At 38.5% G+C, this 27,257-nt stretch overlaps 1 long non-coding RNA gene and 1 pseudogene across 1 annotated transcript in view; one reads left to right on the top strand and one right to left on the bottom strand.

The window, feature by feature from the left end:
• Positions 1–26,218, top strand: part of LOC123480514 (uncharacterized) — a 52,121-nt gene extending 25,903 nt beyond the window's left edge. Inside the window, exons 3-6 of the long non-coding RNA XR_006656551.3 lie at positions 11,922–12,107; positions 12,994–13,124; positions 23,261–23,368; positions 25,886–26,218. This is a non-coding gene — a long non-coding RNA (uncharacterized lncRNA). The remainder of the gene's footprint in view (positions 1–11,921; positions 12,108–12,993; positions 13,125–23,260; positions 23,369–25,885) is intronic.
• Positions 23,046–23,131, bottom strand: LOC112314018 (U6 spliceosomal RNA; annotated as a pseudogene).
• Positions 26,219–27,257: the final 1,039 nt, after the last annotated feature.

Consider the following 27,257-nt stretch of genomic DNA (forward strand, 5'->3'; position numbering starts at 1 on the left):
ATTCTGTGCTCTGATGCAGTGGTACCCTTCAGGGCTAGTGATGACTAGAGGCTTTTTACTAGGAGTGGGACTGGGTTCAGAATACTGTGACCCTATTGCTTTTCTGGCTACTTAGTTTCTTTTAGCTGTTGCTTTTTATGTGTGTGGATATTCCTTTGGCTTCTAATCTATCATCTGAAGAAGGGAGTAGAGAGGTTCCTAGTCTTCAAAATAATAGTTACCACTTACTAAGTGTCCTTTATATTTCAAGTAGATGTTTATATGTGTTATCTTATTAAATCTTTATTGAGATCTTACATGGTAGATATTATTTGCATTTCACTGATAAATTTTACTGATAGGCTCTTAGCATTTATAAATGGGAGAGCTAGGATTCAATATTCCAACGATCTTATCAATTTTTTCCGTCCTCGAGAAGACAGTGCACGAGTTTTATGACAACTGTTTTCCTCTCTGTTCCAAGACCCTTTTCTCCATTTATGTTTGGCTTCTCAGATGTGTTCTTGGGGCCTGGGGTTACTCTACGTGTGACCTCTGGAAGCACAGGGCACTACTGCCCATTACTTTACGCTCAATATGCTTTTGAAGCCTGAAGCTAGGAGTATTTTAATGTGAACCAAAATAACTAAAGAGCCAGGTCAGCAATCATTTTAGCAATAAATGTCTGCTTCATTATATTGCGAACTCTCTAATGAAATCCCTTTTCAAAGGATTTTATGTGAAGCTTGTGACAAGCAGTATATTCTGCTTTTGAATTAGCAAAGAGAGTCAAAGAGCTTGGCATCTGTGGCATACAGGTGGCTGATTTATCATTTCCTATCTGGCTAAGCCCCTTCTGAAGTTCCTTTATTGTTGCTTTATCACAAGGTGGGATTTGCCTCATCTTGACGACCTGAGCGCCACAGACTATAAATGCCCCAAGCTCCAAAATGTGGGGTTAAATTTGTTTTCCTGCTGCTTACCTTTAATGAACCAGCTCCAGAGCATTTTGAAGCAATCCTGAAAGGGGCTCATTTCCCCTCCACCTTCTCGGTCTCCAATGCCTGTATCCTGAAAGGGCAGGTTCCCCTCAGGTTAAGGAAGGAGAGTTCTGTTTTAGCTTCCAAGATTCAGGTCTCTGGCTACAAGAGTTTTTCTGGGATTGCCCCGAGGAAACTCACTGGGTGGCTGCATAGCCTCCTGGCACACAGGCTGGTTTGAGAAGTCCAGAGCCCCTGGCTTGCATTGGTGAGTCACTCCTTCCCACCCTTGAGACAAAACTTCTTAGAGAGTCAGACTGGTCCATTCAGGGGCAGGGTATCTGGTGTGTATAAGCTGTAAAATAATACCCTTCCTAACCCCCTATTCAATAACTATTTTTACCTTTACCAGTTCCACTTTAAAAACAGGAATTAGTTAAATTCTGAAGGAAATTGTTAAGCAATGGGATTTTTTTCCTTTTAATTAAGATCACCTAAGTGGGATAGATATCATGGCTTCTTGGTTCATTGTCCATTTTGAAACCTCAACAAAATACTCAAACTCATGATAACTAAGTAAGCCTTCGCAAAACAGAGAGTGAACACATGAACACTTGAGGAATTTGTCCTTTCCCAAAAAGCCGAAACAATAATGACAAAAAAAAATTAGGAAGAGTACCCTGAATGTTTACTACATTTTATGTCTTTAAAATAAAAAGTAAAATAGAAGCAAATAGCCAACATGGACCTCGAATAAAAGTAAACCAAGAGATCCATTAGTGAGTCTCCTCCTCTTCCCCCAAATACTGCTTTTAACTGGTTGTTCCAGCTCCATTCCTTTTGCAAACTACATTGTATATTTAAAAACCAGTTTGTTAAACTCCTAGGAGTAGAAGTAATGGTGATTTTCCCTTTCAAATAATATTACAGACCCTAGTTTTACTGTTAAGAAATCACTTTTTAGAAATCTGAAAATATCCATTGGCTGTGTTAAAAAGATATTATGAATTTGTAAGGTGTCGAGGCTCTGTAATGTGATTTATGAATGTTTATAATGCTCTGGCTTCACATAGTGTGAGATGTGATTACAAGGTAATGAAATGGGTTTTTGTACGTGGTGTGAGAAATCAGTTTCATTACTTTATATTTCTATAGTCTGACACACTTATAAAATTGGTCTAAGTTGTCAGTTCAATGGCAAAGCTATTATATGCATTTGGATGTTTTATATTCAAAAGGAGGCATTGTTGAGACTATTTTCATGCAATGGGCACTCTGGGATGCTAGTGAAATCTGTGGACTTCTTAATTTAAAATTTTTTAAATACATAGATTTTTTTTCAAAGAAAAACTTGTGTGGACATAGGTTTTTTTCCTTCTTTCCCACTGCTTGCAGTCACCTCTCCGATTGTTCATTAACACAGACCCACACAAAGCAGAGACAGGCCTGCAGGCTGGACTCAGATGGACAACTCTTTCTTGTAGTGAACTTCCCTTCTGAAAGTGCTTTAGTAAAGATACGGGAGAAGCCAGGGTCCTAAGCCCAGACCTTGCCCCCAACCCCACTGCTCCCCACTTGGCCCACATCCCTTCAGGATTCCTATTCTCTTCCTTTCTTCTTGTGTCTTCTGTCGGGAGGAAAACCCCAGTGAGCACTAATGCATTTTTACTGAGTAATTTGAAAGGTTACTTGTATTTATAAGGGAAACATGTGTATCCTTTGGCTTATTCCTTCCACTTTTGTCATTGCCTCTGAGCACAGCGGGTAAGCAGACAGTGACTGTTTCAATGGGTTCCAATCCCAATGTGTGTTGTAAGGGAAAGCCTTCATTTCTTTTTGCCTGAAGGAGACATAATTTGGAGAACTTGGGGGCAATCTACTAGAAAAACAACAGAAGAGAGGACAGGGAAAGAGAAGGCAAGATGTGAGAAAGTTTCATGATGTATGATATAACTTTTTTCAATATCAGAATACTGTTCTTCGTAGTGAAATTTAGAAGTAACTAAAGTGTCACACAAAAAAGATTAATTTAGACACTGCTGCTACGTGTGTTTAACAAAATGCGATGCAGCCGTTAAAAGCAATGATACACAGGGTCAGGCAAAAGTAGGTTTACAGTTGTGTACTCAAAACAGAGTTTATTCCTTTTCTTCTTTCTTTTTTGAAAATTTAAATGATACTTCATTGTTTATGCTACTACAGTTGTCCCAATTTCCCCCCTCTGTGCCCCCTCCACCAGCCTCCCTACCCCCTTGGGCCAACATAACTCCTTACTGTACCTGCAAATCTCCACTAAGGTTGGGATGGTGAAAACAGGGAAGGGGGTGATATTTTGTGTGCAGAGCAGAACATGCCTGAATTCAGGAAGCAAAACAGAGTGAACAGAGCAGAATTTTATGTAAAATTTCCCCAGTCGCCTCCAGAAGAATTAATGAAGACAGCATCACAAGTATGTTGTGTTCCAAGGGCCGAAAGGGTCTAGATGCCATCTAGGTTTCACATTTAAAGGTGCTCAAGGACAGGAGAAAACAAAAGGAAGAACTGTATGTTTTTTATTTGAGGTAGCTGTCACTCCCAGATATCATTTAAAAAAAAACTACTTATACAGGAAAATAATCTGATTCATTCAGCCCTTTTTCACAGACATAGTCAAATCTATAAAAGCCTTTTAATGAATCATTATCTGTTTGCCTCTCTCTTCATCAGTACTTCTTTCATTTGGAAGAAGTTGTTGATGCTGCAGGTGAATTAGCTAGCAGAAGAGGCAGGGAGGCTATTGTGGGGAGTGGATTTCTGTGGTCGGCCCTTTGGCCACTTATAAATTTTGAGTTCTTAACTTTTCACAGCTCCAATTTCTTTATCGCAAGCGTATCTCGTAGTGTGGCAGGCAGTGAGACAGACTGATGAGTAGAGCAAGGACGGTGGGCCAGGTACAGAAGGCCACCAGGGCAGAAAGCCTCAGGCACCTAGCAATGGGCAAAACAGGGAAAAGAGAACCTTACCCCCAGGGTAACCTTACTCTGGTTTCTACCCGGGGAAGCAAGACTCAAAGAGAGAAAGCAAGACTCAAAGACAGAAACTCCATGAATTTAAGGGGGCATTTTATGGCTGGTGGCCACAAAGCTTGACATACTTACTACAGTTTGAGAATGTATGGTACCTGGCACCTAATGAAATGTATATAGTATTGTTACCGCAGGTATTCTGAATAGAAAATGAGATAAGTTACATTACTCTTGCATATATCCTTTCGTTAGCTCTTTCATACTTTTTATGCACACACCAGGTGCATAAAATGTTTTAAAGAACACACATGCAACCACATGTAAATCGCAAGACAACAAAATGAGTGTGTTTGATGTCTTGTGTCTTTCCCTCTACCTTCATTCCCCACCCTTCCCCACCCTACTCTGGAGGCGAGAACTCTGATCTACAGCAGCAGGCTTCCTTAGTCTCTGAGTTCTGACTGAGTCTGCCAAGGGGAACTCTAGCAACAGATCAGAGGGAGAAAGGAGAGTAAAGATGAGATATTTATTCCCCAGGCTCTTTGCGGGGATCTCTTTAGGTTGGCTGTTTCCCTTCACACAGTCACACAATGTTTACAGTATTGTCAATGAGGGGCTACAGTAAGCAGTGAGCAGGAAAGGTGAATGAATTCTATGTAATTTAAAACGGTACTTGAGCCCCGGCTGGTGTGGATCAGTGGTTTGAGCACTGGCCTGCGAATCAAAGGGTCCCCAGTGGGGGGCGCACGAGAGGCACCCACACACTGATGTTTCTCTCCTTCTCTTGCCCCCTCCCTTCCCCTTTCTCTAAAAATAAGTAAAATCTTTTTAAAAAATGCTACTTGATTTTCGTACCAGAAATACAAGTCTGTGTTCTCTAGCTTGGTTTCTTCATTTTTTGATAGAGCCTTCTATGGTGAGGATGGTGAGTTATTAAGTTTTCTTTAAGCTTTTTTCATTGTGGAGTTCTGCTCCACCGGCTTCTTCTAGCCTGAAAATGGTAACAATGCCCCTGCTAACCTGCCTCATGGGATTGCCCTATCTTTTGCAGTTTCCCTACATTCAGAACATACTCTTGAAAGTAATACCTTAATTACATTCTCCTCAAATACACGATTTGGCTGTGATGTCTCTTTCCAATGTGGACTTTGGCCGATACCCTGAGCACACATTATTGAAGGATACTGTAGATATATCTAACAATTCGTGTTTACAATTTTTAGAAATTTGTGTTTCCTACATCTTTTTTTTAGTCTAATTTAAAATGCACACACATGGAGGGATGATGAAAATAGGGACAGTGACAACAGAAATTTGAGGAAAGTGAGCTTTCACTTCCAATAATTAATTAATTTGTTGCCCTGAGCAAAAATTTCAAATAGTAAAATGAATATGAGCAGAATTGAGCTGTAAGTATTAAAGAGATAAGTTCTCAGACAACTAGAATTTATTTTTTCAGCAACTTTCAAGTATATATTAATAATCGCTATGGAAATAGAAAAAATGACTAGAATTATTCATGTGGTCATAATAAATAATTGATAACAGGAAGGGAAATGTACAAACACTATTTTAGATTTTCTGGTTGTTTCTGATGGTTATTTTGTAACTTATGAAGTAATTTTGAGATACAGGAGTATTAATATGGAGCCATCCAATTTTCTCTGGGCAACTCAATTTTCAGGAGCGTAAAGCAGAGGCTAATTGGTATGTGAAGTTACAATTCCGAGAGTGTATAATGATCACTCGGTTAACAGCTACTTCTCTCACAACTGCTTACACCCATGCACACACAGGCACACGAAATAAATCATACAATTTTAACTTTATTTCACCTGATATTGCTGTTGGCTTCATATATATATAAAGATATACAACATCTTCAATCTTCCTGTCTTAATGTGAGATGAACATAAAGGAATATATAAATGTTTCCATCCAAATCATCATTTTAAGCAATTACTAAGCATGTAGAATGTAATAGTGATGAAGGATTTAAAAATCTTTCATAATTGTTCCAATTTATGTCACCCAGATGTCAGTGCTAGAGGTTTTATTAAATATTTTCACATCCTGCATATTTATTTTTTTTTGCCTCTGAGGCTCCCCACCCATTTTGTCAATGGCAGTTGTCCTTCCAGAAGGAGGGCGGCTCCCACTGGGAACAAAGAGGGCATTGATCGGCTTTGGGTCCCAAAGCCAACTTTCTAAATAAATTCCAGCAAGAGAGCTGAGCCTTTTGGAGAGTGAAAATAGTTTTCTAAAATGCCAAAAAGAAAAAAAAAAAGAGAGAGAGAGAGTAAGCAAAAAAGAAGAAGAAAAAGCAAAAGGGAAAAAAATCCCTCCTGTTCATATATCAAAAGCAAAGACAGAGAGTTTTGTGTATAAATTCCAAGTGAGAGGAGAATGTGGAGAGGCCTCTGGTCAGAGAGACAGGCCTGAGAGAGACCCAAGCAGCCAAAGAGGGGCGTCCTGGTTTACCCTTGAGGCTAAACCCCTGGGGTGTGGCAGCAGTGAGTATAGTTGAGTGTGGTGTTTAAAGGCTGCTAGAAAATTATCAAAGAGAAACTGTGCAGAATCCAGCGTCGTAGGACCTAGCCCCTGCCTGGGAGGAGTGAAGACCACCTCCTGGAAGTGCTGGCTCAGCGTGGCACATTCCAGGCCTGCACTGCTCAAAGTGTAGTCCTGGGAAGGCGTGGGCCTGCAGTCCAGACCTGGGTAAATTCTGAAACGGGAATGAGCATTTAGAAACTTTTATAGCAATCTGACAGACTGGTGTTATGAATTGAATGTTTGTGTCCTCCCCAAATTCATGTGTTGAAACTCTTTCCTCCCAGTGTGACGGTGTTAGGAGGTGAGGCCTTTGGGAAGTATTAATTAGGATTAGATGAGTTTATGAAGGCAGAGAGCTATGAATGGGATCAGTGCCCTTATAGGAGTCAGGAGAACTTATAGGAGTGTGCACCCACTCTGCCTTCCTCCACGTGAAGAAACCATGAGAAGTTGGCAGTCTGGAACCTGGAAGACAGCTCTTGCCACACCTTGCCACGCTGGCACCCCGATCCTGCACTCCCAGCCTCCAGAGCCGGGAGAAATAAATGTCTGTTGTATGTAGCCACACGGTCTATGGTGTTTTTCTTACAGAAGCTCAAACTGACTAAGACAACTTGTTTTTGTGCCTGTTAAATCAAACAGTACTTGCTAAAACTGGGGCTTGTGTTGTATATCTCTTTATTATCTTATTTTTCTAATGATTAATTTTTATTATATTTTACAAAAATACTGGTCTGCAGTGGATTGGGCAGGGGAGCCCACTAGAGTATGATAAGCATTGTTGTAGAGAATTTGTTACAAGTGGCTGAGCTGAATGAAGTGTCAAAGAGAGGCCAGAAGTCAGGCTTCTTGCTTCTCTTCTAACTCCACATTACTGAGCCTCCTGTGCTGTGGAAGGCATCCTAAAGTAAGTGTGTTTGACTAGTAGGAGACATAGAAAGTACATGGGTGGAGAATCCATGCGCCAGCTGTGAGGACAAGGAAAAAGTGACCGCACAGTACAGGCTGCGGGGCAGACAGCCCAAACCAGAGTCGGAGGAAGGAGGTGGCTGATACTCAGACCCACAGTGCCGGGGAGCACCAAGGTGGGCTCTTAAAACCAGCGTGAGAACAACTGATGGGCTTAAGGACCCCGACTGTAGCACCACGGGCCCACAGGACATTACTGAAAAGGTTAATGAGAATCCAAAGGCCATTGATATCTGGGATCTCTGGGCATGCCTTCTATCCCAGTAACTCATATTCTCAAAAGTCCTTTCTATATCCAGGAGAAGAACAGAAGGACGGAGGATTTACTGCAAAGTGACAGTATATAATTTCTCTGCATAGAGAAATTATATACTGTCATTCAACATTCATGTTTTTTCCCGCTACCCAGCAGTGTGATAGCTTGAGAACAAAATTAAATTAGATGTAGAAAATAAAGAAACTCCATTCCTTTTATACCTGACTGGTAACGCATAAATTATTGACCCTGCTATACACCCAATAAATTATGACAATAAAAATTATGCCTGACTTTTAGTACACTCAATAAAGACTTGCTGAAATATTAAAAGAAATTTTTCAAAATGTTACATTCCAAAAAACAGAGACATAAAGCAGAATTAGGGTGCTATAGGGTCTACATAGGCACTCTCTACTTAGAGGGTAGCTCAAACACTTCAGTTCCGTTGTCCAATGTTTAAAGGAAGTAAATAAATTATATAAGAGAGCAATGACCATGTTTACAGACAATAAAGTTCTCATTACTTAGATAGGAAGTTTTCCAAATCATGGGAATATGCCTTGGGGGAGGGAGTCAAATTTAATCCACTTTTAAAGAATCTCAGCTTCTCAGAAGGATGGGCTGCAACAGGTGGGGCATGACTTGCCCCTTAACGCTACACGGAGATGTCACCACAGCGATCCAAAGCCCCCTCTCCGCCATTTGGCAACACCTAACACATAATGACCACCAGTCATTCGTTCAACAGACACTGCCACACTCTAGTGACTTTGCCAGGTGCTGGGGATTTAAAGCTATTTAAGGATGATTAACAGATTTAAACGACCAAGTTTATGTAAAATAAAGTTCTTTTCACTCTTAAGGAGATTATAGGACAGTGGGAAAAGCACAGGGGTAAATGAAGACACAACAATGTAATCAGTGACCCAACCTAGAGAGCAGAGGGCTACAGCAAACAAAGGAAGGGAAACATCTTTTTCTAGGTCCAGTGAGTGAAGGGGTCCCCAAGGAGACAGTGATATTTGGGGGCTGAGTCTTGCATAATTCAGAATGCACTCAGTGTGGTTGGTAGAGTCAGGCAGGCCAGGGGAAGGAAGTGATAGCGGGAAATTAACAATGTCTAAGTTGACTGTGGCGACAGAGGTGATACACTTGAGGTTCTCTGGATGGCTCTGTGACAGGCCGACAGCCCAGGCAGCAGTGTGTGCACGGCAGAAATGGAAAAGTCTGCAGAATCACTTTGAATGTCATAGATGGGTCTGGAGGCTGAATAACTTGGGTGGATTTTTGCTTTAGAAGTATTATTCAAAAGTTACATGGCAGGTAGAGTGGAGTAGGAAAAAAATGAAGATAAAAGAATGTGAGACCTGCTTATAAAAGATCTGATGAGAGATGATAGCCTGGATCTTCCAATTTGAATCACACATGTCTCCTTGGGAAAAAGGGCTTTGCTTCACATGCAAACGGGACACGGAAACACTGGCCAATCTCACGTCCGTGATGCGAATCTAATTCCGTGAAGAGTTTCTGCTCTTCTCTCAATGGAACAGCCCATTCCTTCAGTTTTCTTTATTCCCGCTCCTAGAAGATGTTTTGCATATTAGTCTTCTTCTTGCCAAGATAATCTTTACTGGACTGTCTGTTAATTTGGTTCCATTATAGTTCTGACACCCAAAGCATAAATAAAGGGGATTAAGGCTTAATTCTACTAACACTTGAAATGTCCTGACTACTTGGGTGCTGCTGTTTTGTTTAATGCAGGTGTACTTACATAATCTATTTGGTTTTTAACAGCTATCTTCTCTCACTATCTGCAAATCCTAGTCAGGAAGGCAGTTTTCATTCCCAAGATGGATTCTTGTTGGATTATTGTTAATGAGCAAGAGAAGGGTGCATCTTTCAGCCCAAATAGGAAACCCAGTTTGGAGCAGTTGAGTAGAACACACGGCTAGAGAAGTGTTCTAACGTTCTTTATCCCAGTATCATTTGTAGGCTTTTTTTTCATACTGCCTATTGGTGGTCAGATTCCTCACTGTTGTGGCCAGGTCACAAGTGATCCAGGGAACCCTTAGAACCACAGAAAGCTGCTCAGGGCAGAGATCTAGCTGGAGATAGTGGGTTCAGGCGTCCTGGCATCACAGACTGCAGATTCCAACCTATTGTTTAGGAAGGGTTGTCCTCGCGGTTCCTCCATCTTTCACAACTCTACCACCAAATTCACATTTCCTGTAAAGGTCTGTTGCCTGAGAGCCTACTCCAGTCCTCTGTGTTGGTTACATCTGGTCGCAAGGTACCACAGAGCTCTGCATGTGCCCACTTGGATGCAAGCCATTGTCTTCTTCTTCCCTTTCCTTTCTCATCCCAAGCTTGGAGTGAATTTGGCTAGATCTTCTCAAATTATGTTTTGTACTCCTTGGTTAAGCAAATGTAAAATTCATGTCTACATATTCTCATGAAGCTCTTTCCCATACTCCTGAGACAACTCCAATCATTTTCTTTCTGATAGTGCTTTTTCCTTCCACACTTTGATTCTGCACATTACTGGATCTAATGTTGTGGTTAAATCCTTATGACTAGCCTGCACCTCATTCCATTCTTGCGGGAGAGAGATAAATGCAGAGATGTAATTCGAAGGGACCCAGGAGTCGGAAATCCAGACTGTTGTGGCTTCTCTCAGATGGTTCCAATTGCTAGTATGATGGCCTTTGCCAAGTGGGGCATTAATTTTAACCATAGAAACCTGGCAAGTCAGACAATTCTGCTTGACATTGCAGTTCAGCATTGGGAACTATTAGTTTTGGATCTGATTTTAAGTGGTCTCAGAGTACCGGTTACAAACAGAAAGGTTTTCCTGAAGCCAAGTCATATGGCGGCCCTGTGTTTCCTTATCTGCTTTCAGCCAGGCGACCTGGGAGAGGAGCCTGTGCTTCTCCGCTGCTTCTGTCTAATCGTGTGAGAGGCAAGCATCCAGCTCTGGTGTTCTTGAATTTCATTTTCTTTTATTCTGTCCTTTCATTTTCGCTCTTTTATTTCTGTATTCCCAAACCAGTGCATGGACACTGGGAGATGGGTGAGGGTGGGGAGAAAGGACATACAAGTAATTTGAAAGGTCTCAAAAGTGTCATATTTTTCCATTTAAAAGTAACCACTTTTAACAACTTGGTGCCTACCATTCCAGAAGGGGTGGTGCAGGAAGAAGATACAGAGGGAGGGAGAACTTTACCCACATGCCTTATTTTCTTGGAATTGTTCCAAAGCAAGTCCCAAAGCCTGACTTTGGCCAGCACGGTATCCACTCTGTCTTTGCCGCACATGGACGGCTTGCTCCTCCATCCTGGACGGGGCTGTCCGATCTTCCACAACCCTACAAACAAATCTGCTCCCCCTCACAGGGACTGTGCCCGCAAAGCTCCTCCTGATCCCGCAGTCTGTGTTGGCCACCTCCTTCTGGTTGCAAGGCACAGAGACTAATTTTCCTAATAAAAATGAATGTTCTTTTATGTGGACTTGTGTGCCAGATTTGCAATCGTCAATCTGTCTGTAATTTAGCACCTTTAAGGATGAATTTCCTTCTGTTTTTCTAACACAAACTTCTTGGTTTCACTCAGCATTTCTGCTCTGCTCTCCTCCTCCTATGCATAGGTCAACCCTTCCCATGCTCCTCATCCAAATTGTGGCAGGAACTAATCTGCTAGATGCTGGTACCATTTTTGAACAGAATGATCTGAGTTAAGTGACCTCATTAATCTCTGGTTAGATTCTTGGCACAGGTGTGTCTACTCTGGTCCATTTATTGGCAGCCCTTGTTCAAGAAACAGACTAATAAGGCTGCTTTCACAGAAGAGGCAAGATGGGAAAGGTCTGGGAGGGTGTGGCGGACAGCATGACGAGCGTGTTCAGTAGCGAAGTTGCCAACAAAAGAAGTGTCAGAAGAAGGTGAGAAGGGGTTTAAATTGAAAGCTATTGAGGAGGTGGAAATGACAGGACAGACCTTATAATAGGTTATTCAATTCTCAGATTTCCGGTTCACATGAATGGGTTAGAAGCAGTTCTAGTAGGACAGACCAGGAATATAGAAGAGGTAGCTGATTCTGCAATCTGTTTGTAAGGAATATTTAGTTTGAAGAATGTGTGGAACATCTAGGAGATAACATCTCTCTGCAAATACTACTACAGACTAGACCCGAGGGTACAGAACTGGCTGGAGATAATCGGCCTGGGAGGAGTCACATGTAGACTGCGGATTTCTGCCTATTGCTTGGGAACCTGCATGCTTCCCACCCTGAAATAACACCAGATGGTGGCAAAAAGATGGTGGAAAATTGCGTTTTGAAGGGAACACTCCTACTTTTTTGTTAATGGGTAAGTAAGTTGCTTTATTTTCTAACTGGATTTATTGGGGTGACATTCTAATAAAGTTAAACAGGTTTCAGTGCACAATTGTACAACACATCATCTGTATGTTGTATTGTGTGTTTACCATCCCAAATCAAGTCTCGCTGTATTTCCCCTCATCGGATTTATAAATTAATAGCACTAGTAGTAAAAATCAAGCACTAATGCCCCCCCCAAATAGTTTTAAAAAATGATTATAATTCACTATGATTCCTGATAGGATCTAAAACAAACTGACTTGTAGGATAAAATAATTAATGGTAATGCTGATGAATTGCAGCTGCTACTCGGATGTGTAATGGTGAAAAACAGGAAATGGTATGAATCTATGCAATGTAAAAATCTGTATTCAGCTTGGTGGAGCATAAGCAGGAAGTTTCTCTTCTTAGCAAAGGAAGTTTAAAATGCCCTCCTCCTAGCCACAGGACACAGGAAATTAATTATGGCAGGGAAACGCAGCTGCCCCAGTGAGGGCGGTCCCAGCACTGAGGTTACACAGACAGAGAGCTACAGTATCACCCAACCACTCCCAGTGACCAATAGAGGAGGCAGGTGACAATTTGTAAAGCAGCTTTATTAATATTCAGTCCCCAAAGACTCCACTTTGAACAATGTATAAGTGCAGCCTCGCAAGAAACAAAGCTTGAATGATTGGATGCAGAAAGACCAGAAGACAACAGGGAGACTACAGGGACGTCACTGTTTCTTAAAAGCTGGAGGAATAAACTCCAGAAGAGCACGGAGATATCATAGGAAGTAAAGGGAGGTGGCATCGTGCCTCCTTCGACCCCTCCCACCACCCTCACTGCTGAGTATGGCTTTGAAATGATGCAACTCTGTTTTTAAATCCTAGTTTTGTTACTTACTATGTGCGTCAACTTCGGGCAAGTTTTAAAACTTCATCTGTGGAACAGGGATGCTGCTTAGTATTGTTGTGAAAACTGAGCTAATATATGCCAAGCACCTGGGACACAGAAAGTATTGGTATGTTCACTATTATTATTTTTTAATAATGCTTTCTTAGTAAATACAAAAATACCTCTAAGAACTCTTCTAGAGTCCCTTATTAAACTACTCTCCCCAATTCATTTCTCCTAAGTTTCAGTCTGTCAACCACAACATCTCTCTTACTAAAATGATTTAGATTCTTCGGAATTTCGCTGTATTGTTGGAGCTGAATTCCCTGCCGTTTTGAGGATTAAATGGAATGACTTACATTTTTCTTTAAATCTTAAATGATTTTAGATTGAAGAACATGTTAAAGGCACGATTTTGTGTTTGCGTCTGGCTGTTACTTAGATGACTCAGTAGCCCAGGTTTCTGTGTGGCATCTGGAGGGACCTGAGGAATCTGTGGTTGGGTGGATGACTACACCACCACAGCTGCATGTTTGGGATGTCTGGGCTACTCTGGGCTGTGTAGCATCTTGCTAGCAACTTTCTTCAAGTTTATTGCTGCTTTTACAAACTTCAAAAGATCTCCCCAGCCCTTTGAGTGCGGGGCTTTTTACGAAGCCAGAGCTAGTCTAAAATAAATGACTAGGCAGATGCTGACAGCAGAAAATGACTGTAGAGTTATCTTCCCATTTACTCTTTACTGTTATATTTAGATAGTGAACTTCCCTTGACCTTGACATAGCCGTCCTATATTATTTTGGTCCTTGGTTATATTTTGCTCTGTAAATATTCTTAAAGTTGTTTCCCTAGTGGTCATCTACACTAGCGAGAGGGTAAATTCCTGAGGGGTGTGGACAGACCGCAAACGCGCTCAGACTGAAGACAAATCACTAAATACATTTCGTCAAATTAAACCAACTTAATGAATTTATAATGAAAACAACCGTTAGTTTTATTGAATCAGAAAGTGTTTTCAGATAAAGTTCTTTATAACCAAACCTGCGGTAAAATAAAAAGAAACGTATTCTCCCAAGACAACTGGGACCTTCACTCCTGAGATTTCCTAGGCTCGCTCGGGAAGCGCACATGTAGGTCAAGGTTGGTGAGACGGCCAGCCAGGTAGGTGGTCACTGAAGTGTGTGACCTTCTTCCTACCCAGTGTCAAGAGTAAAGAAAAAGTCATCTAAAAAATGACGTTTACTGGCTCTGATTCAGCAAACATATCCTTGGACCCATATGAACACATAAAGCTTTGGTAACCATGGTTGATTAAGGATTGACTTCCTTGGGCCTGTCCATGCAGCTTTCCTGACCCCTCACATGGACACGGAAGAACAGAATGGCCAACTGAGCTCATTGCTGGGCAGAGAAGGTGAGGGCATGCTTAGCTGAGTTTGAGGCCTAAAGTTAAAGGGTCAGGACTGGTGGTAAAAGGATGAATCCTTCCTCCAGACTGTACATTTTAAGATTTTAATAGTGGGAGAGAACTGTCAAATATGAACTCAGTCACCAATAATTAACAGCTTCTGTGTAGTAAACTGGGCTTTCCCTTGTCTCCTAGGTAATGTCTTATATTGAGATGACAGGAGATGCCAGTTTATTCACATGACATCTGAGTTAATGAGCCATAGTGATGAGATCATTTTCTCTTTCTTTTTCTTTTCTTTCTATTCTTGGTTATGATCCATTTTATTAACCAGAACTTCAAGTTTATACCACCATACCCAGCCATGACCAAATCTAAGCATCTAACTATTAGAATGTCTCCTTCTAACAGTTAGAAGAAAGAATGTCTCCTCTGTTTTCATTACCCATCACAGATTCCTTCCTATTTTAAAATACATCTTAAAATTTGCAATATGTGGTTTATTCAACATACCTTATAACACAAATTATAATAATTATATTTCAACTGTTTTAAGAAGTCACGGCTTTATACTGCTCCAGGTATCTTGGTTATAAAAACATTGGCTTGACCTAGAGGTTATAGCCTTCTCAAATATTTTAAAATAGTGTTAAACAATTGACTCATTCAGTTTCAAATATTACCTCAGGCTTTCATTCCCTACATTCCAGGCAACCACTTTTGAGTGGTCCATTTGTCTCTGGCTAGTCTGGTATTTTCCTTCTCTATTCTTCCCTTCTCTCTGTTGTCCCATTCACCCACAGGAAATTGGGTAATCTATACAAATTATCTCTTCCCTTTATCCACTGATCCAAGGAATATGAGCTGCATTGCTAATTTTCTAACGACGAGAATGTACAGTGTTGATTCTAGAATGAGAATGAGTGAGCCAGTGGGAAGAAGTGGTGGTTTCAGCTACACTTTGCTTTTCTTGTGAGGCAGCAGGCTCACTGTGCACAGAATTATGGGAAACAAGACAAAATACAACACAACACACTGGCCATTCACTTAACCCTGTGCCTCTCAACAAAAACCAGAATGGTTAAGAATCTAAAGCCATTATTCTAGTTTCTAAACGCTTGGCCCCTGCCTCTTCAATACTTCTGTTCTGCTTTACAAACAGTGTGTAAGTCATACACAGCACGCAGTACGGGACAGGGGAGTGCAGTAGCCCTGCTTCCGCAGGACAGGCCACGCAGGAAGGGGCAGGAAGGGGCAGGAAGAGAATTCCATGCTTTAGGTTACAGCCTGTTCACTTTCCAAACCACTAGGGCACATGCTATTCAACTGTTCCTTTCTTATTGTATAAGGGTCTCAGTTCAGGGCAAATCACTTTATCATCTGAGCCAACGGGTAAAAAGGAGAAAATACAATTCTTGCCATGCTACTTTGTTGCTCTACGAGTAAGTAAATAGCAAGTGTCTTTGTAGGAAATACTTCACAGATCTTGACTCATTATTGAATTAGACACCGCCCCAATTTTACTGAGATGTAGTTGACATACAACACCGTATTAGTTTAAGGTATACTACAAAATGATTTGATACATGTATGTATTACAGAATGATTGTGACAAATTCAGTTAACACCCACCACCTCACAGTTACAAATTACTTTTTCTAGTGATGAGAACTTTTAATGTACTGCTTTAGCAACTTTCAAATATACAATACAGTATTGTTAACTATAGTAGCTCTGCAGTACATTAAATCCCCAAAACTTAGTTATTTTGTAACTGGAAATTTATCGCTTTTGACTCTTTACCATTTTCCCAGACCCCCAACTCCGTGAATTAGACATTTTTACAGCTTAATCCAAACAAACCAAACACATAAAATGAAGAATTTATAGGATGAAGAAAAAGAAAAAAAGTACAGTTATTAGTTTAAGTTTAAATAAGTTAATTCTATTTTTATAAAATTATACACAATCACATTGAAGACCTTCATCAGTTAGTTCAAAGGTATGAAACATTGAAAACATACATTGTTTCCCATTAATAACATGATTCTACAAGGTTCAGTTAGTAGAATTAAACACATTAACGATATTGTTCTTTCTTGGTAAAAGTCTGTCCAAAGCATATCTTTGAAATCCTAAAGGAGAAATGAATCTCGAAACTGTAACATAATTTTGCAAACACCGGAGTTCAGAGGGCTACAGGATGTATGGTACTTCAAGGATTTTACTTTTGGTGGCCAGTCTATCGCTAACTGTGAAAATAGCAAAGAAGGAAAATATATTATTATCAAATTGAATGTATATTTTAATAAAGATACATATTTTGCCTGAGGATTTTTCTAATATTAATATTTTGGTAGCGATAATCAATATTAAAGAGATTCTGCATCCTCTTGTTGGAAGGCAGAGTCCCTAATGTTAAAACATAATCTTTCAAACTTCTACTTTCCTATCAAAATGGGTTGTCAGCAAATCTTTTGGATGGTAATTCAGTGTAATGGGGAGGTCCTGTTAGAACCCAGGAAAAGGGTCACATAAAGAAGCCTATGGGACACTCCTTGAGAGAGAGAAGGGGCAGGGCTCTATTTTGCGTTGGGAATGAGAATTACGGGCAAACTCCAGCTTGCTTATCTTTACAGCGGCCTAAGAGCTGTGGATGAAAGAAAAATGAGAAATTTCCCAAGTATTTTATGAAAAATGGCTAAATACTGATAGGAGATCCTATCTCAACTCAATTAAACACCACCTGGAGTGGCACGACGGTGCACAGGGCTGTGTGGCAGTACGAAAGTGTAAAAGATTTTCAACATTTCAGAAACTCACAGTCTTATCACATAGACGAACACATTAAAAATACATTCCGCAGCCAAGGATAACGACACAGACCCTACTGGTATTAAGTAGATATTGGATTGTGTTCTTCACAACGTTTGCGTTAGTCTCTGTGAAACGCAGCGGGCGCCCCTTAATTTCTTTCCTGCAACATCTGAATTTCCTAGGCTGACTTGGAGGGCCAGACATCCAGTGTGTATTTTTTTTTTCCACTTAAAAAGCTGTCATTTTAATTGGAAAATATGTAATAGATACCATACATTTCTGAGCCCTGGGATGGATTTTTAGCCATTTTTGATTCCTACTGAATACCCTGTACCCTGGTTAATGCACTGGTTATTTATTAAATATTCAATAAACTTCTGTAAATGGAAAGAAAAATTTTGTATAAATGAATGAAGGAGAGAACATTCTAGTATTTTAAACACACACTGCAGTGGTGAAATGTACAACTTAAAATTTTGAGACAAGCTCTACTTCTTACTACCTGTGTGATTTCAGCAAGTTTTGCTTAACCTAAATGGATCTGTTTCTTTATTTGCAAATGACAAATATGAATACATATTTGATAAATATTTTTGAAGATTAGTTTAATAATATAAATATTCAGCATAGTTCTTTGACAGAATAAGTGTTCAATAATTATTAACTACTACATTACTATTTGCCACCTGCCCATGTTTAAAAAGATTTGCAGCAACTAACACTAAGAAACAGATATAATAAAACAAAACAAGAAGATAAGAACAAGGCTATAGAATTGACAGTTAATTTTTTCAAATTTTTTAATTAAATAAGTAAAATTGATTTCTAGCTCTCAAAATATGCCCCAAACCAGGTAATATTTTATGGAATAGGAAAATAGATTTTTGCTGCAGATGTAAGAATTGTGTTAAAATTTATTCTTTACAAAATTATTTGAGTTACATGACAATATTCTAAAATAGAGAATGAAGAAACTCAGAACACCAATGAAACAAATTTAGGAAGAATGCCTTCAGGTGTTTAATTAATAGTCAACGAAGCTGAAGAGTAGTTGACGGGTTTTTGTCTGGTCATAGGGAACCACACTCTCTAGAAATCCAGATGCTTGGCCCTAAGACATGCTGTCTTGATAACTGAGAAATTTTTCTTAATTATTATAGTGAATAAAAAAGCTTCTCGAGAGGTGCTCAGCTCAATAGAATTATGCTTCCCTGTACCCAACTGCTTATCCAAACTTGTTCAAAGATTCTAAAACATGCTGTATTTTAAAACTTATCTTAGAAGACTGGCCCATTAATCTCTAGGTTAGCTATGGTACAACATTGTATTAGCCCAGTTTCTAAGTTTAAGGGGGTTTTTGCTTTTGTTTTGTTTTTAGCTGTGAGGCTATGCTCTTTGTCCCATCCACATCTCTTCCAAGGTCATAATATCTAGCTGGACTGATACTCTCCATGCAAATTACAATCTAACCATATCCTGAGCATTTTCCAATGCAGGAAGTATGTATAGCTTCAGTGCCTCCCTTTCAGTTTCCCAGTCTTCGTGGTTTAAAAGTCAGTCACTACTCCACACATGGGACCCAGTTTCCAGGTGGTGTCTTGTGCTCACATAATAAAGTATCTTTGGTCGCATTCAGTGCTCCCTAGGCATCTCATCGTGTACCTAGGATACTTCCAAGTTCTGGCTGTCTGCCAGCTCACAGGTCTAGCTGTGCAGCCTATTTTGATCAGGCTTTTCCACTGCTCTCTACATATCAAGGTTGGCCCTGCCCAACCCAAGCTGGGAGGAGAGTGGTCACAACTCTTGCATGGTCCTTCAGCCACACTGGGGTTTGTGAGCTCATAACACAACTCAAGGATGATGGCAGCCTTCCGCCCAAATTTGTGATTGTGTTCCTTCACCTATGATCACATTCTATGTGCTCTGGGCTTTTGAAAATCTTGAGTTGGCTCTTGTCTAAAACATGATTTAATTTATAATGTTGTTGGGTACCCTGTCTCAGCTGCTCAATGGCCTTTCCAAACTTGTGCATTTAGTTCTAAGCCCAGTCAATTCCCTCAGTTCCATGTTTGGGTCCTCAGCCAGTTGCAAAATTTTCCACAGGAGCTGACTTATCATGACTTGTACTTCAGTACCAAACTATGAAAATAGCCAACCACCAAGTAGCTGGAAGGAGTTAGGGAAGCAATTTCAGAGGAGGAACACTTCACACTGAATGATCGTCTCAATTAGGGCTACGGTTGGACAGGATATTGGAACTGGTAAGAGGGCATTCCAAGTAGAAGAACCACATAAGGAGAGGCAGATAAATAGTTTCTTTTTCCTTTTGAAGGTAGTCAAGCAAAAGAGTTTGCCAAGGGGCTTTAATTTACATTTTCAGAGTTTAATAAAATTTTCATAGGAAATTTTGAATGTAAAAATAAAGAATTTGACAGTATATTATTTATCCAAGGAGGCTCTATTAAAAATTTTTTGGAGGCAAACATTTATTAAGTGCCCAGCAATTTCCTTAGTGCTGGAGAACAAAGAATAACAAGACCAATATATGATATTTGCTCTCAAGGAGCTAACATCCCAGTAGGAGAGACAGATGCACTAATAAATGATTTTTATGTTCAGTTGGAGCTCTTTTATAATGCAGTTTGGTCCAGAAGTTGGTTTATTAACCAAATAAAAATTTGGTTATAGGAGGGAATTTAAAAATACCTTTTAATATTTTACTTTAAAACAAAATTATATATTCTTTCTCTGATCTTTTGAGATGTCACAATATTTCCCTTATATAAACCACATATGTAATGCATTAAATGTCTATATTTTTTCTCAAATAGAATGAAAAACTGAAGAAACTTGCAAAATAATGGTGTGGATACTCCTAAAGTTGTATTATTTTGAAAACTGGTATTATAGTTATGTCAACATTTAATTTGATAGTATTATTTTTTAGCACTCAAATTTATCCAATCTTGAAAAAAATTCACAAATGTTTCCACAGAAACAACTTTTCATATAGTATTTCATTAGTTCCAACATAAAATTTAATTATGTAATTAAAGGAGCAAAGACAACTGGTTTGGGAAGAAATGTTACCAACTTTTAGGTAAATTTAGGTCTCAACTGGCAGGGAGAGAAGTTTGTGGTTATTCTGGAGAACAGCTGAAAGATGGGAGGATTTAGCATGCATTGGGCATGAGCCATATTTCACTAAAGGAAAGGGCAGTCTCAGTCAATTCGTTTAGGTATGTTAATCAGAGTTCCATTAAGAACGTTTCTATAGTACTAAAACCGAGGTATGCACAAGATGTTATGGGCACACAGCCTGAGAGCAACTGACTATTTATTACATCAAGTAGTGCCCAGGTCAGAACCTTGGGAAGCATCCACGTGGGGAGCATACAAGTCTTTGTAAACAACAAAGACCTTAATGAAAAATCGAATCATAATAGCTTTAGAAGCTATTGATTTAGAACCTGTCTTGATTTGTTAGCATGAGAAAGAAAAATAGTAGGGAATCCAACACATCCCTGGAAAACTGCAACACAGGTAGGGGAAGCAAAGAAGGGAGTCAAGCAGCCATTAAAAACAATTTTTTTAAGTAATATTTTTTCATAGAAGTGTATCATTTTCTTTTTCTTTTTAAGATTTTATTTATATTTTTTAGAGAGAAGGGAAGGGAGGGTGAAAGAGAGGGAAGAAACATCAATGTGTGGTTGCCTCTCATGCACCCCGCACCAGGGACCTGGCCTGCAACCCAGGCATGTGCCCTGACTGGGAATCAAACCAGCGACCCTTTGGTTTACAGCCCACACTCAATCCATGGAGCTACACCAGCCAGGAGGAAAACAAATCTTTTTAATTTCACAGTTTTTCCTGAGATCAATGCTCCTCCAAAGTGCAAAACAATAATATAAAAATAAATATTTTAATTCAATTTTATGAGTAATAATTGTAAGTTATTTATTACCAAACATAGAAGGAAGAGAGAAAAGCAAAGGGGTTATAACCTGTTTTTCAGGAAAGTAAGAAAAATAAGAACTTTCTGTAATCAAAATGAGGTTGGTTCTAATAAAAATTATATATGTATAAAAATTTTTACATGTAGGCATTGTAGAAAATTTAGAGAATTTTGCACTAGTAGAAAACTGCATACATATATCAGACTAAAAGATTAAAGTTATCTATGTTCTTTAATTTTTTTATATTTCTTTTTTGTATTATGTACATATGTATGTATATATATAAATAAAAGTGTACTAAAACTTTTTTCATTTAACAAAATACTGTGACCATTTATCGCAATGATAAATTTATTCTTTTGTTTGAGGCATTGGCTATGATTGTGATTAAATTGCTGAATTTTAATGTTAAAAACACTAAACTTGTTCTATTCTTCTTTTATTTATATTGCAATGGGTATAGAATTTTATCAGGGGTTTTTTTTTTTTAGCATCCATAGATTGACTATACATACTACCTCTTTTAACTGGTGGATATAATGAAATACATTTATGGAATCTTCCTCCCTCCCTTCCCCTCCCCTCTGTTCCTTCCTTGTTTGTTACTTCGTTCCTTCCTTTCTTCCTTCCTTCCCTCCCTCAAAGTTTCATTCATTTCTATTCTATTTAAATATGTTGATTTTTTCCACGTAATATGTACATAGTTTAAACAGTAAAATACCTTTACAAGACTGATCTTGAAAATAAGTCCCTGAGCCACAAATTTCATACACATGTATGCTTCTTCACAAGGTCTATTAGCTATATCTTTTGGTATTTACTTTCTTATATTTTTCACGCTATTTCTTAACTGGCCAATTTTAGTTATATATTTCTTTCATATGTTTATTGCTTCAATATAGTGTTATTAGTTTTGTTGAATTTTTTTATCAGTATTTATCTTACTAAGACTAGGTTACTACTGTTCAGAGCTGAACTGAATAGTATAATTATATTATCTCTCTTCTGCAACTTTAGTTTTTCCTGGAGTTAGTAATTCCTGTTTCTATTATTTTTAATTTGCCTAGGTTTACATATCACAATCATGATATCAAGGTCCCCAGCTTCACAAGGATAAATAAGACCCTTTTGAATTCTAGTTGCAATATGGTAGAACACATTTGGCACTTCATCGATTTTACCCTCCTGCCCTTGTAAACATCCATTTTTGAGTCTTCCTTCCTCCCACGCCAAAATGGGTTAGTTTCTCTTTTGAGCTACTGCATAGCAATCAGCCTGAATGTTCTCTCTCTTGTTCTGGACCCCTTATTTGGAAGATTCATTGTCTTTCTCTTATTTTAGTTTATGTCTTCATCGTACAGTGACTTCTTGAAATGGGAGATTTTTTTTGGAGTCTGCATTTCTGAAAATGTTTAAACATACTATCATGATTGATAGTTTGACATTGATTGATAGTTTGGTTGAGAACAGAATTTTAGGTTGAATAAAAATTTCCCTTAGAAATTTGAAGGCTTTGCTTCATCATGTTCTAACTTCAAATGTGGTTGTAGAGTTGTCTGATGATATACTTATTTCAGATCTGTTTTTTTCAAAATCTCTTTATTTCTCTCAGAAAACATTGTGTTCTCTTTATCCCCAGTGCTCTGAAATGTTGAGGAGATGTGCATTAGAATGGGTATTTTTCATATATTTTGTTGGGATTTCTTTTGCAGACTCTGATAATTCAAGTTTAAAATAATTTTCTTGAAATAATTTTTGATAATATCCTCTTATCTCCCCCTTCCATTATATGCTCTTTTTTAAAAAGTTATTTTATTGTTGTTCAATTACAGTTGTCTGCACTTACCTCCCACCACTCCCCCCCATGCTCTTTTTGCATGTCATCCTTGCGCAGGTGCCATGCTAATCTTCTCTGTATCATTCTAATTTTAGTATATGTGCTGCCGAAGCGAGCCCCCATGCTCTTTTTTAAACTCTGATTTGTTGGGCATTTAACCTTCTGAGCTGATCTTGCAATTATGTTATTATTGCACTCCAACATTTCGTATTTTTCTCTTCATTGTGATTTCAGTGTTTGTTTTGCAGTGAGCCATTGCAGAGACATATGTGCCCTGAACGGGGAGAGCAGCGCCACCGAGCTCATTCCCTGGGAACTACACTCAGCATGGAGCTGCATGGCTTTGAACTTTGTCTGTGAGCATCTGTGCTTTATCTTGATTTATTTTGGGCGCATCTGTTAGCAAGATGTGTTCTAAGGTATCAGAAAAGCCTAAGAGAGTTCATAACGGTGTTATGTCTAACATAAAACTGGACTTAAGTAGTGTTTCGATCATGTGAACAAAATAAAGCCATTATGTGTGCATTAAATTTTGGATCTGGGAACACTCAAAAATTTTTCCTATAAATTAATGATAATGGCTTCTGTGCTTTATGCCATTTTGGTTTATGAAAAGTTTGATAGGAACACTGTACATACAGAGAGAAGGAAAAACCTGTATGTAGAAGTACAGGGTTCTGCAGTAGTAATGCCACTGAGCGTGGTTGGTAGGGTATGTGAATGTCTCTCACAAGATAGATAGCAATTTGAACATTTCACCTAAAATGTCCTATGATATGTGCTCGAGTGTGATATTGTTATGTTACAGAATCAAATGCTTATGATTTTGTAACTAAGGATCTGGTATAGATTACCAGCTCATTAAATAAAAGTATAAATACATATATATAAATATATAACTTTTAAATAAATTATTAAATAAATATAAAACTTTTATCAGCACTTTTATCTCAAATAGTTTTCTATGGAAAATTATACCTTTATATTAATTATCTATCTAGCAATCAACATATCTGATAAAAAATCTGGAGAATGATTTTTTTATCCTCACCTAAGGACAGGTTTATTGATTTTAGAGAGAGAGAGGAAGAGAGTAGGAGAGAGAGAGGGAAGCATTGATGTGAGAGATGAACACTGATCAGCTGTCCTGCGTATGCTCCCAGACTAGGGATCAAACCTACAGCCTAGGTATGTGTCCTAACCAGGAATTGAACTCACAACCTTTTGGTGTACAGGATGAGGCTCCAACCATTTGAGCCACCTGGCCAGGGCTGGAGAATGCTTTTTTTTTTTTAGTCACATATATATCTTCCATATTTTCCAGAAGAAAATATTCAGGAAATAGCTAGGGATTTCTAAAAGAAAAACCCAAGTCATAAATTTCTGGGAGCTCTTTTTATCTTTCTTCTTGGATATCAGAATATTAAATGCTAGCAAATATATTTTTTTGTAAGAAAAAATTTTCTTACAAGTACTTCTGGTAGTCCAACTACTATAAATGCGTAAAATAGCTTCTAAAAAACAAAAAGCACTGAAAAATTACTAGTTGCTAATAATTTTTAATAAAGCCTCAGGACTGTCACTAATGTAACATGGAGATTGATATAAGAACTTGTTTCTCCTTACAATGTATCCATGTGCTAGGTATCTTTTCCAGTGATAAAACCAATATCCAGAATTCTGAAACGATTGCTTAGAATTTTATCTAGTACATCATTTACAATGATGTGCTGGAATGTATACCCCTAAGTAGTCAATATAAACAATCCAACAAGCTGCTCAGAATCCTTTCATGATTCCAGTTATAAACTGACAGTGATATATTCAGATTGGAATGAAGCTGTAGGCTTATATGGAAGGCGCCATATTAGACAAGCCTCCAAAAAATGTTACCAGGCTTTACTTGATGCAAAATTGAAGGGTAAAACTGCAGGCCTGAGAATTGTCAGGTTAGAACACCAAAACTTGGGGTGCTCCTCACCAGAACTGAAAAAATTAGAATTCCTTTTTGGGGCAAGATAATGGTTAGGTAGTCTCTATTTCTTGAGGTCATTTGTTATGAAAATGTATATGGGGGAAAAAAGGAAATCCTCCTAAGCAGAGAAGGTGGAAGAAGGCAATAAGGCAAATAGAAAGGGAGCCCTGAGAAATGAGAGTTTCTTGCTTAATGCAGTTTTGTTCTGATTTGACTTACTATAAGCTGGAAAACATGGTGGTCAGGGAATATTAAAGGTAGATTTTTCAAAGAGAGTAAGATATGCATCATTCTTTGTGGGTGAAAGCGGTGCTAACTGCCACTACCCTCTAGGTTCACGTGGTTTGAGGGTTTGTTTTTTTTTTTCATTTTCTATGCCCTGCAACATCCACACAATGTCTCTTGCCAGGAGATTCAGGTAAAGACTTGAAAGCTGGTTCCCTTGGGCTAATAGGTAATGCACAAGAGTCATTTTATTCTCCGTGCAGAGCTAATTGACCTACACCAGAAATGAAACTTCAGGGCAGGCTCATTAACACTGTGGCCTACTCAAATGAGATAACAAGTCGAGATCTAAAACATCATCATGTTAGCTGCATAAATGTAATTTTTCACTAAAGGTCTCAGTAAATAGAGGCTACTACTAAACAGCCTCTGGTTTTCCACATGAAAATGATGAGGGTAAAAAAATGCAACTAAAATAGAAAATGTGAAAAACTTCTTCTTACTCCACACCCCAGAACTAATGACTATATGCATACCTTTCTAGACTTTTCTGAACATGTAAACTTATAATAGAGATTTTAAATTTTAATTTATATTGGATCATAAGAAATATGCTGTTCCATAGCCTGCTTTTTACTTATTTTTTCTTTTTTAAAAATTTCCTTTATCTTAGAGACAGGGGAAGGGAAGGAGAAAGAGAGGAAGAGAAACATCAACAGGTTGCCCCTCATATGCGCCCTGAGCAGGGTCCTGGCCAGCAACCCAGGCATGCGCCCTGACCAGGAACCAAACCGGGACCCTTCACCTTGCAGAAACACACCTAATCCACTGAGCCACACCAGTCAGGGCTCTTTTTTCTGTTTATTGTATTACTATGCTGCCTGAGTACACAAAGAACTATGTAATCTTCTTAATGCAAATTATGAATGCATCATATTTTATTTCAATAATTCCCTACTGATGTACATTTCACTTGTTTCCAAATCTTTGATAAAGTGAGCAAGCTTGTAACAATAAATGTATCATATATACATCTTTTTGTGCTTGTCCTATTATTTCTTTGAAATGAATTCCTAGGATTGGAGTTAGAAGAACTATAGGTGAATACATTAAAATTTTTTTTTAAATCTTTAATGTAGTTTTCTGTCTGAAAATGTCTTTATTTCAGTCCTATTCTGAGTGATACTTTTGCTGTATGTAGAATTCAGATTAGTCCATTGGAGAAAATATTCCACAGTCTTCTGATAAGCTTACTGTGAAGTCAGTTCCCAGTCTAATTGTTATTCTTTGAAGGTAATTTATCTATTTTTCATTGCCTGCTTTTTAAGAATTCTTCGTCTTTGTTTTTTCTATAGTTATGCTCAAATGTGTTCAAGTGTGGATTTCTTTTATTTTTAACTTGATCCTAAAATCTAATGTTTCATCAGTTCTGGAAATTTCTAAGTCATTATCTTTTAAAATATTGCATATGCCTCAACTCTTTCCTCTTCTGGAACTTTCTCACTCTAACTTTTATATCTTTTCTTCAACTTTCTGCCTCCCAGTACATTGTTCTAGTGATTTCTTTTGAGGCAACTTCTAGGCCAGCAACCCTTTAATTATGTCTCGGCTTCCGTTAAGCTCATTTACTCAAACAGAAAATGCGTTAGGCTAAACAAAATAATAATGTGTAAAGTTAACACTCTTCAAAAAGAGGTGAAATTTATTTGTAACACATGAAAAGGAAAATATGTATTTCAGGAGAAAATGATCATGTTGGTCTCGTCCCTTAAAATATTCTCAGAACCTAACGCAATACCTGGCACAGACTGGGACCTTTACAACAGCAGAATGAATCGACAATTGAACTTAATGAAAGTTAATTCCTTTTTTAGAAATGACATTCTTGGTTTATAAGACTTAGAAAAAAAACTGTTAATCCTACTTGACTTAACAAACAAAATCCAAGAAAAGAAGAAAACAGGCACTTAATACCCCACCCTTTTTCCTTCTCCAAATGCCTGGATCTTTTTCTGTGGTGCTTGGCAAACATTAAAAAGGCTTAA

The sequence above is a fragment of the Desmodus rotundus genome, chromosome 13 (genome assembly GCF_022682495.2).
Source record: "Desmodus rotundus isolate HL8 chromosome 13, HLdesRot8A.1, whole genome shotgun sequence".
NCBI classification, from domain to species: Eukaryota; Metazoa; Chordata; class Mammalia; order Chiroptera; family Phyllostomidae; genus Desmodus; species Desmodus rotundus.